Consider the following 12,384-nt stretch of genomic DNA (forward strand, 5'->3'; position numbering starts at 1 on the left):
TCAGAATTCCCTGAAGTGGAAGAAGCTCTTCAGCCATACAGATGACATCAAATATGTAGAAGCCCTATAGAAACTGTGAAGTGCTGGGCCAAGGAGAAGTGCTAATTATTAACCAATTAGAAGAAGCTGTGTGTATGTGTGTGTGAGTCTCTCAGTCATGTCTATTTGTTTGAGACCCCGTGGACTATAGCTCACCGGGCTCCTCTGTCCACAGGATTCTCCAGCAAGAATACTGGAGTGGGTTGCCCTGCCCTTCTCCAGGGGGTCTTCCTCACCCAGGGATCAAACCTGGGTCTCCTGCATTGCAGGCAGATTCTTTACCAACTGAGCCACCACGGAAGCCCAGAGGAAACTGTTCATACCCTTGAAGAGCTTACAGAGATTGGGTGGGGGGAGTGCAATTCAGAACAGATGATAACGGAAGTTGAACTGTGGAGGGCAAGAGAGTGTGGTGGTTATAGTAGAGGGTCTTAGAATTGGATACACCTGGAATCTTGCAGGTTCTGCTGTGTGACTTTGAGCTTTTTTGCTTTGTTTTGTTTTTATGGCCATGCCACTCTTGCAGGATCTTAGTTCCTCAAAGAGAGATCAAACCTGAGCCCTCGGCAGTGAAAGCTCAGAGTCCTAACCACTAGACTGCCAGGGAATCCCTACTAGGTGACTCTGGATAAGTCCGTTGCCCTCTCTGAACTTATTACCTCAGATTTAAAGTAAGGATGATTGGATAAGAAAGCTGTGGTACATATACACAATGGAGTATTACTCAGCCATTAAAAAGAATACATTTGAAGCAGTTCTAATGAGGTGGATGAAACTGGAGCCTATTATACAGAGTGAAGTAAGCCAGAAAGAAAAACACCAATACAGTATACTAACGCATATATATGGAATTTAGAAAGATGGTAACAATAACCCTGTGTACGAGACAGCAAAAGAGACACTGATGTATAGAACAATCTTATGGACTCTGTGGGAGAGGGAGAGGGTGGGATGATTTGGGAGAATGGCATTGAAACATGTAAAATATCATGTATGAAACAAGTTGCCAGTCCAGGTTCGATGCACGATACTGGATGCTTGGGGCTGGTGCACTGGGACGACCCAGAGGGATGGAATGGGGAGGGAGGAGGGAGGAGGGTTCAGGATGGGGAACACATGTAAACCTGTGGCGGATTCATTTTGATATTTGGCAAATCTAATACAGTTATGTAAAGTTTAAAAATAAAATAAAATTAAAAAAAAAAAAAAAAAATAAAGTAAGGATGATAACACCCTCCCCCCTCAGGATCCAGAGGATCAAATGAGATGGCATTCAGGTCGTACGAGCTAGTGAAGGGCTTGGTGTGTAGTGGTATGAGGTAAATGTTGGTTAGAGCTATTGGTATTAGATCAGCAGGAATTAGAAGGGAAGGGGGAGTAAGGGAAGGCTTATTACGGAAGGTTAGGGTTAAGCTTGGCTTTAAATGGGGAGACGAATTTGGAAGGTCAGATAGAAGAAGATTCTCGTAAATCTTGCCAAGCATTTGAATGAATGAATGAATGAATGAGTAAAAGCAAGGCCTCAAATTTCACTTCCATCCTCTCTCACGGATGGGCTGAAGACATGGTCACACAGGTGGCCTGACCCAAGAGGGGCATACCACTGAGAAGTCACAGGGAAAATGAAGTCTTGAAATGACCCTCCTACTCCTGATGAAATTCAAACCTCCCCATGGGTAGAGGAGAGGTAATCCTGGGCCAAGCTGTGTGGTCTGCCTGTCCCTCCAGCCCTCCCCTGAGAAATGGATCCCTAAGAAAGTGCCTCCTGGTCGTTAGTGGATAAATGAGTGACCCCTTCCAGGGAACTGGTGTGCATTTCAATGGAGGCTGTCTGGAGACAATGCCTTATCTCCCAGGGTTTCCCAACTTTTTAGCAGCAAGAACTCTTGTTTTCTCACTTGAGAGCTCCATGAATTCCTGGAGCAGTTTACATCTTCATTGTTGGCTGAATCCTGGGACCCAGAAAGCATGATTTGATTTGCATCTGTTTGAATACCCTGGGCTCACTGGATCCACACACAGTCATGAGGGGCAAGCTGGGCCAGAGGGACAAGTGCTGGTGGCGCTCCTCTGCTTCTGCTCTTGTTTGGATAAATACGGTCTACTCTGCGTCCTTTTCTCTCCCGCTGTGCGTTGCTTTAGGTAGGCCAGGTTTGTGGCAGTGACACAGAAGCCCTGCAATCTCAGTGGTTTACCACAGGAAAGGCTTGTTTCTTGTTCATGCAGAGTGTGATGCAAGTTGAGTGACAGGTAGCAGGGCTGTCTGGAACATGTGTCCTCTAAGAGCTCCACAGCAGGGAGGAGAGAGACAGGGAAGCTCGAATCTTAGTCATCTGGGGCGGCCATGGCAGACTACCACAGACTGGGTGGCTGACACAACAGAAATCTACTCCCCGCAGCTCTGGAAGCTGGGAAGGCCAAGATCAAGGTGCTGGCTGATTTGATTCCTGGTAAAAGCTCTCAATGGACATGAGTTTCAGCAAACTTCGGGAGACAGTGAAGGACAGGGATGCCTGGTGTGCTGCAGTTCATGGGGTCGCACACAGTTGGACATGACTTGGCAACTGAACAACAGCAACAAGCTCTCTTCCTGGCTTGCAGACGGCCACCTTCTCACTGCGAGCTTCCTGCTGTCTCCTCTTATGAGAGCAACAGTCCCGTCAGACTAGGGTCCCATGCTCATGACCTCATTTAACCATAATTCCTTCCTGAACCCAAATACAGCCACCCTGAGAGTTAGGCCCTCAACATATGAAGCGGAGACACAACTCAGTCAGAGCTGATAACAAGTCTTAAGCCCCTCAGCCCCCAAAGTGATGTACATGGCTTCCAACAACTCTCTCTCAGTCAGAATTCCTCACGTGGACCAAACTTAACTCCAAGGGAGGCTGGGAAGCATCGGGGAGCAAGCGGATATCTGCTGAGCACGATGCTTGCCACACATGGTCTGCTGGACAGGGTCAGGTGAAGAAGAAACATTTTGAGAGAGTAGCAGCACTGAGATATAAGGGAGGAAACAAACTCCTGACGTGGCCTTCCAGGCAGGTTTGAGGAGCCAAGACATGGAACCCAATTCTAAATAGGATTCTTGGGGGTGGGGGTGGGAGGGTAGGAAATTTGTCCCTGTGGTTGGGATATTTTGAGGTTTTACTGTGTCTCCTGCCCAGGATGTGGACACAAACGTTTCCTCACAGTTATATCAATAGGGACTCAGGAAATTCAGATGAATTGGGCAGAGACCAGGCTTTGGATTCCATTTTTTTAAACTGACATATTGCATATTTCCCTTCCCAAAGCTCCGTTTCTTATTTTTTATAAATTCATGTTCTACTGCGTGCGTGTGTGCTAAGTCACTTCAGTCGTGTCTGACTTTTTGTGACCCTATGGACTGTAGACTGCCAGGCTCCTCTGTCCATGGGGATTCTCCAGGCAAGAATACTGGAGTGGGTTACCATGCCTCCTCCAGGGGATCTTCCCGACCCAGGGATCAAACCCGAGTCTCCTGTGTCTCCTGCATTGGTAGGCAGGTGGTTCTTTACCACTAGCACCACCTGGGAAGCCCTCATGTTCCCCTGCTGCTGCTGCTGCTAAGTCGCGTCAGTCGTGTCCGACTCTGTGCGACCCCATAGAAGGCAGCCCACCAGGCTCCTCTGTCCATGGGATTTTCCAGGCAAGAGTACTGGAGTGGGGTGCCATTGCCTTCTCCGTCATGTTCCACTACACATATACAAACAAGGGAGTTAACAATCGTTGCCAAGGACAAGTCTTCAGGAAGCTACCTTAACGACTGGATACTTGAGCAATGTGTTCTGACAGGTTGTTTGAAGAGAGACTATGGGTCACGGCTTCCCTCCTGGAGGCTCACAGGGCCCACACCTGCCTCTCCAACCTCACCCCTCTGCCTAACGACCCAGGTTCGCTGGCCTCCATTCTATTTCCAGAGACTTCAAACCCTTGGCTGCTCTGGGGCCTCTGTGTTTACTGTTCCCTCTGCCTGGAATGTTCTTCTCCCAGATCTTTGCAGTCTGCTTCCTTTTCATCTTTCAAATCTAAGTTCAGACCACTTCATAGAGGTCTGACTACCCATAAAAAGCCGTAAGTCTCCCACCACCCCCCCCAGCCACCGCATAGACAGCTACTCTTTATCATCAGTAGGTTTATTTCTTTGGTATTATATCAATGAGTACAATCTGCACCTACTTGGGTTTTTTAAATATTTTTAGTCCATTTATTTATTTGGCTGGGTCAAGTCTTATTTGGATGTGCAGGCTCTTTGTTGCAGTGCTTGGGCTTCTCCGCTTGCGGCATGCGGGTTTCTCTCTAGTTGAGCTGCACAGGCTCCAGAGCCTCAGGCTCAGTAGTTGTGGTGCACAGGCTTAGTTGCCCCATGGCAGGTGGGATCTTCCTAGACCAGGGATCGAACCCACGTCCCCTGCACTGGCAGGCGGATTCTTAACCACTGGACTGCCAGGGAAGTCCACTGTGCCTACCTGTTTGATTACTTCCTTCTGAATGGCTTGCAAGTGATTTCTCAGGTCTGGACCTATTGAACTGAGTTTCCCCAGGGAAAGTAGAGGAGACTGTGATGTCTCTATCCTTTGTGTCCCCTGTGGGAGGGAGGGCCAAGGCTGACTCACATATAAGAATATTTGAGTTCTAACATGGCAGGAAAGTCCCCAAATCCCTGGGTGAAAGTCACACGTGAGATTCAGTTGAGCACCTGCTGTGTATAAGCTTAATGCCCACTGTGTTGTAGGGATCTAGGCAATCCTGGCCCCTGCTTGCCTTCATGGAGCTTGCAGTTCCTATAGAAGGCTCATCAATTCAGTAGTGACATTACATGTACCCCTCCTGCTCCTTGTTCTCCTCCTCATGACTGTTATATTGATAACAGTATCAATAGCTAACATATTCTGCTCATATGTGTCATTCTTGACGTGGTGGGGCAGAGGACAAAGATTCTCACCTTATACATTCATTGTCTAGAAAGAACTATACAAATAATAAGTGACACTTGTATAATGCTTATTACCTACCATGTTCCAAGCACCTTACATCTATTCATTCATTTTAAGCCCTACAGCGGCCCTATGAGGGAGGCGCTATTATCATTCCCATTTTTACAACGATACTAAGGCTCAGAGAGGTCAAGTAAGTTGCCTGAGGTGGCCCAGCCAGTGAAAATGAAATGAGCTATTATTAGTCACTAGCCGGGGAGTTCCCCTGTTTCTGTTGTGGTCGTTGTTGACCTAAGTTGCTTAGGAAGTTCTCTATCAGCTCCTACTGCAGTTTAGATCCTGTCTGCTGGTAGTCGTGATAAACAACATTGCTGGAGGTGACCTGTGTGTGAACGGGGCACTCCTGAATTTTCTCATGGCTTTTGTATGTGATTGAAGAACTTTAAACCTCAGTGAGGCCCTTCCTTCAGAGTGACGATTGCAGTAACTGATCTTGGCAGGGAAATCATGTTTATAAGATTTTTTTTGTTTTAAATTAGTATCTCACCCTGACCATTTTTCTGGCTGTATTCCCAAATACCAAGCCTGCCCCTCTGGAATGGCTGAGAACGCATGAGACTGTGAACACCATCATATTTTGCATCATGCTCAAAAATAGTAGAAATCAGTGAGTTCATTCAATCAACATTCTTCTTGAGCGCCAACTCTATGCAAGGCACTGTTCTTGGTACTGGGGCTACAGCAGTGAGCAAAACAGCCTAAACTTCCCTGCCTTCATGATCCATACAGTGTGCCAGAGAGATAAACAGACAATAAAGAAAACGAATAAGTATAACATATCATTTGATGATAAATGCTGTTGGAGAAAAGTAAAGAAAAGAAAAGGAGAGCTGGGGATAGGTGCCCTTTTATATAGGGTGGCCTGGGCAGGCCTTACTGACAAAGTGACTCACAGGCAAACCTCTGAAGGAGTGAGGGTGTTTCCTGTGGCCTAGCTGGAGACTTTTGTATACACAGACCTAGGGCACTGGCTGGCTTGCCAGGGCCTGGGAGGTGGATGTTCCGCGTGCTCAGCAGCTAGTGGGTGGGGCTTGGCACCACTAGCTCAGACCAAGGGTACCCACCCACCCTGCCAGGGCTTGGGAAGCTGCTGTGTTGAAGTGACCCCACCCCTGTGCTTCTCCTGCAACTGAAGGGATGGGTGAACAACCACAAGAAGCTCCCAAAGTCTCAAAGGGGCAACCCTCACTCCGCAGTTCCCTGCTGAGTGCTTCAGCTGTGTCTGTCCTTCTGACTTTGTATCTTTACTGTGGAGGCAGCCCTGCCATAGGCCCTCTATCCCCCTCCGACCACCAGGGGCGCGCTCTGCAATCTCTTCCCTGCTGGAGGTTGTTACATTTGCATCAAAAAGATGTTCCCAAAGCCTGGAATGTATGTGTGTGTGTGCGTGTGTGCCCTGTGTGTGTGCACTCCACGTGTGTGTGTGCGTGTATTCCATGTGTGTGTGTATGTGTGCACGTGTGTGTCCTGTGTGTGTGCCTCTGTGTGTGTGTGTGTGTGTGTACTTTTGAAGGGGGGCTGTATTTCAGACCTTCACACCTATCAATTCCTGTCTTGTGCTTCGAGCACACGACTGTTGATCGAAGCTTCTTGCCTTTGTTGCACAGTGCAACACGGGGCGATGAGCCTGACTCCAGCATCAGACTGACTTGCCCTTCAATACCAGTCCCACCATGACCCACGTGCTCTATGGCCTCAGACAGGTCGCTTGTAAGCTCTCTGGGGGTGCATTTTCTCATCTGTAAAATGGAGAGAAAAGCAGCACCTTCCTCACCGAATTGTCCAAATTAAATGAGATGAGCCAGCAGTGGCCAGCAGGGGCCAACTTGGTTCTGCTCATCACCTGCCCAGATCCAGCTGCCACACCCATGAGACCTTGCAGTCGGGCACTCAAGCATGTGGTGTGGTCCCCACAGAGGCCAGGCCAGAGAGAATCCCCAGATCAGTGCACCACCCACACCCGCATGGTCCATACTCCCTCCAGTGCTAGAGCGGCAGCTAGGGGTGCTGGGAGCTGCTCCCCCGCGGAGGTGGTGCCGAGGCCACTGTGTCTCTGTTCCTCTCCTCAGCTTCTGGGCCACAGGCAGTGTCATCACTCTCTACCATTTTTTGGGAAACGGCTTCCTCTCCTTGTCCGAGACTCTTCCTATTCTCTTTTGGGCCCTTTTCTTTTGCCACCTGCCAATCCCCCAGTCTCCCACTCCCCCATCCCCGTCCTTAGTTATCCCTAGTCTTGGCGGTTAGTGGATCCCTCTTGTCATGGGGAGGCTCATTGGATCTTATCGTATGTCTCACTGGGCATGACAGCATGGCCCATTGTTGGCTGCTGTTGGTGAGAGAGGAGGAGGGAGAGGAAGGGAGAAAAAAAGAGGGGACTTGGTCTCGGCCCTGGCTGATGGTGGAGGGTGCCACCTCGCGCAAGAGGGAGGGAGGAAAGTCTAGGGGGATTCTGTCCATAGCCCAGTGCTGGACTCTGCAGCCTGTACTTTATGCAGCAGAAGAAGGAGTCTGCACTTGGGGAGTGGGGGTAGGGCTGGACGCTGCAGGAGAGGAGGGATTGGCATGGGGCGGGCAGATTGAGTTCTGGCCGGGTTGGGATGCACTCATCTGTGTGAGGGCTGGTGGAGGGGACCAGCAGGCCTTCAGTGAGGATGGAAGGAGATGTGGGTCAGGTGCAGGCAAGAGGGCAAGCAGCCAGGTGAGGGCAGAGGTAGGGGTAGCAGAAAGGCAGAGAGGGACCTTGGGCCAGATGGCTGCAGAGGCCATAGGTCGCCCTTTCTCTCCACCTCACATTCTCTTCTCTTTGTATCCTTTATTTTCTGCACGCATCCCTACTCTTTCTCCATCCTTTGGGTCTCATCGTCATCCCTTTTTTCTTCTAAGTCTCAGTTATTTCATCTGCCGAATAAAGGTGTTTGTGCTGGAGACCGCAGGCCCCCAGTGTCACCTCTCCTGCTTTCCCTTCAGCCTCTGAAATCTGATTCAATAAGAGCTGCTGCCTCGGGGCTGTGGATGTTCCCCAGGCTGGCAGTGGAGCACGAGGGTCCAGACCTTGGCTTCCCTGTCCTTGCTTGTGTAGCAGCGGTTGTGGAACAAGCCTGTTTCACTTCTCACCCAGGTTGGACATGGGAGAGGGTGCCAAATCTAGAAACAACTTTTCTTCCACAGTCAAATGGCTTCCTCTCAGCGCCAGTCCCTTTAAGATGAGAAGGAAACCAGAAAAGGAGATCTTTGATGTTGTTCAATTGAGAAATCCATCAGGTGGGAGAGAGCCAGAAATGCCAGAGAGAAGGGTTCCGTGATCGCTGCACTGGCGGGAGTGCTGCCTGGACTTTGTTTTTGTTTTGATGGTAAATATCCCCTGATATAAACATAGGCAGAGCAGGGTAAAAACAACCTTTGGTCCTCAAACAAACGAACGGAACCTGCCTTGCACGGGCGATGGGTCTTGCTGCAATGATGCAGCTCAAGGGGCCTTCACTGTGGAATTTCCTGCCTTGAGCATGATGGATTTTCCATTCTTGTCCCCGGATGAACACCCTCCTCAGTGCCTTTGCCCTAGGCAAAGCCCCCCAAGAACTGGACAGCACTGTCTCAGCTGGGCCCAGCTTCAGAGTGGGGTGCCTCCCCCTCTGGAATCAGGGCTGAGGTGAGTGTTGGAGACTCATTGCCGTCAGATCCCTGGCGACTTAACTGGAAACCACCTTCCTTTTCTGTCCCATCTTGGACTTCTCCCTTCATGTGCCAAACACTTCAGTCCTAATAGATCATCTCTTCTTTCCAGGAGGGGGCCATCTTTTCCTGCATCCCTGACTGTCTGCTTATTCTGTTCCTTGGACCACTCTGCTCCCACCCCATTTCTGCCCATCCAAGAGACAGTGTAGTCTAGTGGTAACAAGCATGGACTCTGTCTAGATTTGATCCTGGGCTCCCTTGCTTGCCATCTGTATAGCCTCTATGCCTCCATTTCCACACCCATTAACTGAAGATAATAATGGTTCTTCTTTCGTAGGATTGTGGCTAACCCTAAATGAGTTACCATGTGTAGTGCATGCAGGAGAGTATCTGGTAAATCAGAAGCACTATATGAGGGACTAGTAATTCATATCCAAATCCAACTTCTTTTCAAAAGTCAGCTTCAATGCCACCTCCTCCATGAAGTCCTCCTGATCCACTCAAGTGAAAATACTCTCTCCCTCCTCTAACTTTCCACAGGGTTTTAATTGGATGTGTCCTGGGGACCCACTTGGTATCATAACAAGACACGTACATGTGCCAGTCACCTAAAGGCTGCAATCCCTCCTGTAACTCCCACAGGGCCTTATATCCAGGAGGTGCTTATTAGGTCCTTGGGGAATGATTGCCCAGAGTTGAGAAGGGGTGATAATGGGATCCAGGGGGAGACACAGTTGCTCCTCAGTCCTGGCTGGCCTCCCCCACGGGAAGGTGGGGGACCCATCACCAGGGAGGTATGAGTGCTGCCCCTGGGGCCGGCTCACATGGATCCACCACCACTCCCTGATCAGGCCCTCCAGGCTGGGGCACAGTCGACAGCAGACCCCATGTTGGCCTCTGACGGTAGTGGTGAAATACACTCTGGACCACATTCGGGCTGCTTGGTGCCCCCTCTCATCCTGGGATTCTCAGCCAGATTGACCAGGATCTCAAAGCCAAACCCCAGAGATTTCCTGCCCCCCACCCAGGGCAGCCCACTGCTCCCCTTCCTGCATGGTTGACCCAGTTCTGCTGACCTTGGGCTCCAGATGCTCTCTCTTCCTCCCCCCCTCCCTCCTGGCCAGCGATTATAGACACATTTAGCACCTCCTTGAATCAGACCCATCATTCACTGGGGCCTTGGGCCCTATGAGGGTGCTGAGCTGTTTTCTTGGTGGCCCCAAGCACCCCCATATACCTTTTACTACTCTGTTCAGATTTTTGTTCATTGCCTATGCCACCACTTGCTGAAATGACTCTGTGGCCTTCAAGCAACTGTGGCTTTTCCGTCCACTTCATAGCACCTAGCATGATGGGGTGAAAGTTTTGGCCTTGCACACAGTAGAAGCTTCCTTAATCCTTTCTAGTTCGATTGCTGAATTAAGGCGTGGGAGGAGGGAAATACAGCTGCAGTCACTCTGATCATATTCTTCTTAAATTTGAAATTCTGACCATACTAGGGATCCCAGAGTTACCAGGTTATGCATGCCCCTTGAGATCTAAATGATATTACTTTGAGTTCTCCCATCCCCACCCCCAGGCCATGACCCAAGCAAATCAAGAACTGTATCCAAGGTATTGGTCAATTCCTTAGGGTGGAGGAATAAATAAGATTTATATTCTCACAGCCTCCTGTGCCACCCAGGTTCCTGGAGCTTTGGGCGTGGTCTCCCTATTGACTTCCACCCTATTGACCAAGGCAAGAAACCTAGACCCTTCCCATCAAGAAAACAAGAGTAGAATCGACTGAAGGTCTTTGACTGATGGACCCCCAGGGAAGGAGTCACATCACACACAATTCACAGACTTCCTCCAGCTCCCCGTCTCCTCTGTCTCTCTTCCTCTCTGCTCCTTACTCTTTCCCTCCAGGGTTCCTAAGATTGCCCCAAGTTCTTCCTCCACTCCCTGAAGCCTTTGGGACCCTTTTGTCTAAGTCTTTTTACCAACATAGGTAGTTCTAGCCCTGTGGATTCTTGTCGTTAAGGAATAAAAATGTCTCCACCTCATTATATGAGCAAGCTCCTTTCCCTCTCTGCGCCTCAGTCTCATGATATGTAAAATGGTCTACAATCACTAGATCAGCCCTGTTCAATAGAAGTATAATGAAAGTCATAGATGTAATTTAAAATTTTCTAGTAGCGGCATCAAAAAAAGTAAACGGGTGAAATTAGTTCTTGTTTATCTTCTCGGGTAGCAGTGAGGGAGCTACTAAAGTATTGTTTAACAACATTAGAGAAGTAAAATTGATGTATAATAAACTGCACATATTTAAGGTGTACAGTTTAAGATCTTACATAGGTGTATACCTGTGAAACCATCCTCAGAATAAAGGGTCCTTGTGCCTCTTTGTAATTATATATGTTTAATAGTATACTTTATTTAAGTCAATTTATCAAAATAGTCCTTTTTACATGTATTCAATATGAAAATTATTAATGAGGTATTTAACATTTTTTGAATACCAGGTTTTCAAATTCCGGTGTGTCTTTTCTCACCCTTTTTTAAAATTGAAGTATGGTTGATTTCCAGCGTTGTGTTAGTTTCCTGTGTACAGCACAATGATTCAGTTGTATATATATATACGCATTCTTTCTCAGATTCTTTCCCATTATAGGTTATTACAAGATATAGAGTTCCCTGCGCTATGCAGTGAGTCCTTGTTGTTTATCTATTTAATGTATAATAGTGTGTATCTGCTAATCCCAAATTCCTAATTTATCTCCCCCACCAAATTCTGGTGTGTTTTACACTAATGAGGTGTCTTCTTTGACACCAGTCACATATCATGTGGCTGCTGGTGACTGTTTTGGACAACAGAGATCCATGGGGTTTCTCAGCACCCTTCCCTTTCTCTCATTGAGGGGCTCTCTGTGTCTGTCTCTCTCCCAGGCATCGCCTGATGCATGCCCTCGTCTTTGGTCTTCAGACACTACAGCATTCTGTTCCTGGATCCTTTACTTGGCCCTCTCTGAATAGGGTCCAGCTTGGTAGCTTATGCCTTGGGGGTGGTGAGCAGGCTGCTTCCCAGGGTTCAATATGGCTTGAACCAAACTGTAGCTGTGGTGTGTATGGTCTGGGTGCTTGTCCCCCTGGTGCAGCCCGCCATCTGGACTCACCCCCACCCTGGTGGAGACATCCAGAAATGGCCACTCACTGAAACCTCTCTTATGCAGTTCAATTAGAGAGAAGGTTCTGGATGAGGCCATTTCCATCAACAACAGAGTTAAGGCAGATCAGCTGTGACGTGTATGACTAATCATAGAACAGCTAAGTGCAGACGAGTGACCTTTTGTGATAAATGAGATTGGATTCAGCATCATTCTTATTTAAATAAAAGTAGAGTCAGAGTTCCCCACAGAGCAAAGTCACTTTCATCCCAGCAGGCCTTTTTAAATGGGAGAGAAAGTGGGTTATAGCTTCTGGGCTGGGAATCACGCATGACCCCCAGCCTGTCTTCCCACCCTTGAGCAACCGTTGAGGATCATGAATAGGTGCAGCCATGATTACCACATATGTCTGTGTGTAGGTTGGGACAGGGGGGGTTGGTTGTTATCACAACCCAAGTATGTCAACAGAAGCATACTCAGAGTGATTGTGTTCTGTTGCTTAGTCA

General features: G+C 48.5%; 1 protein-coding gene across 4 annotated transcripts in view; it reads left to right on the plus strand.

The window, feature by feature from the left end:
* The first annotated feature begins 4,453 nt into the window (after positions 1–4,453).
* Positions 4,454–12,384, plus strand: part of LOC123465423 — an 88,666-nt gene continuing 80,735 nt past the window's right edge. Inside the window, exon 1 of one of the 4 annotated variants that reach the window (XR_006640655.1) lies at positions 4,454–8,706. The gene's annotated coding sequence lies outside the window, so the exon portion shown is untranslated. The remainder of the gene's footprint in view (positions 8,707–12,384) is intronic. The other 3 variants (XR_006640656.1, XR_006640654.1, XR_006640653.1) reach the window with 3 other exon arrangements.

Source organism: Bubalus bubalis, chromosome X (assembly GCF_019923935.1).
Source record: "Bubalus bubalis isolate 160015118507 breed Murrah chromosome X, NDDB_SH_1, whole genome shotgun sequence".
Taxonomy (NCBI): Eukaryota; Metazoa; Chordata; class Mammalia; order Artiodactyla; family Bovidae; genus Bubalus; species Bubalus bubalis.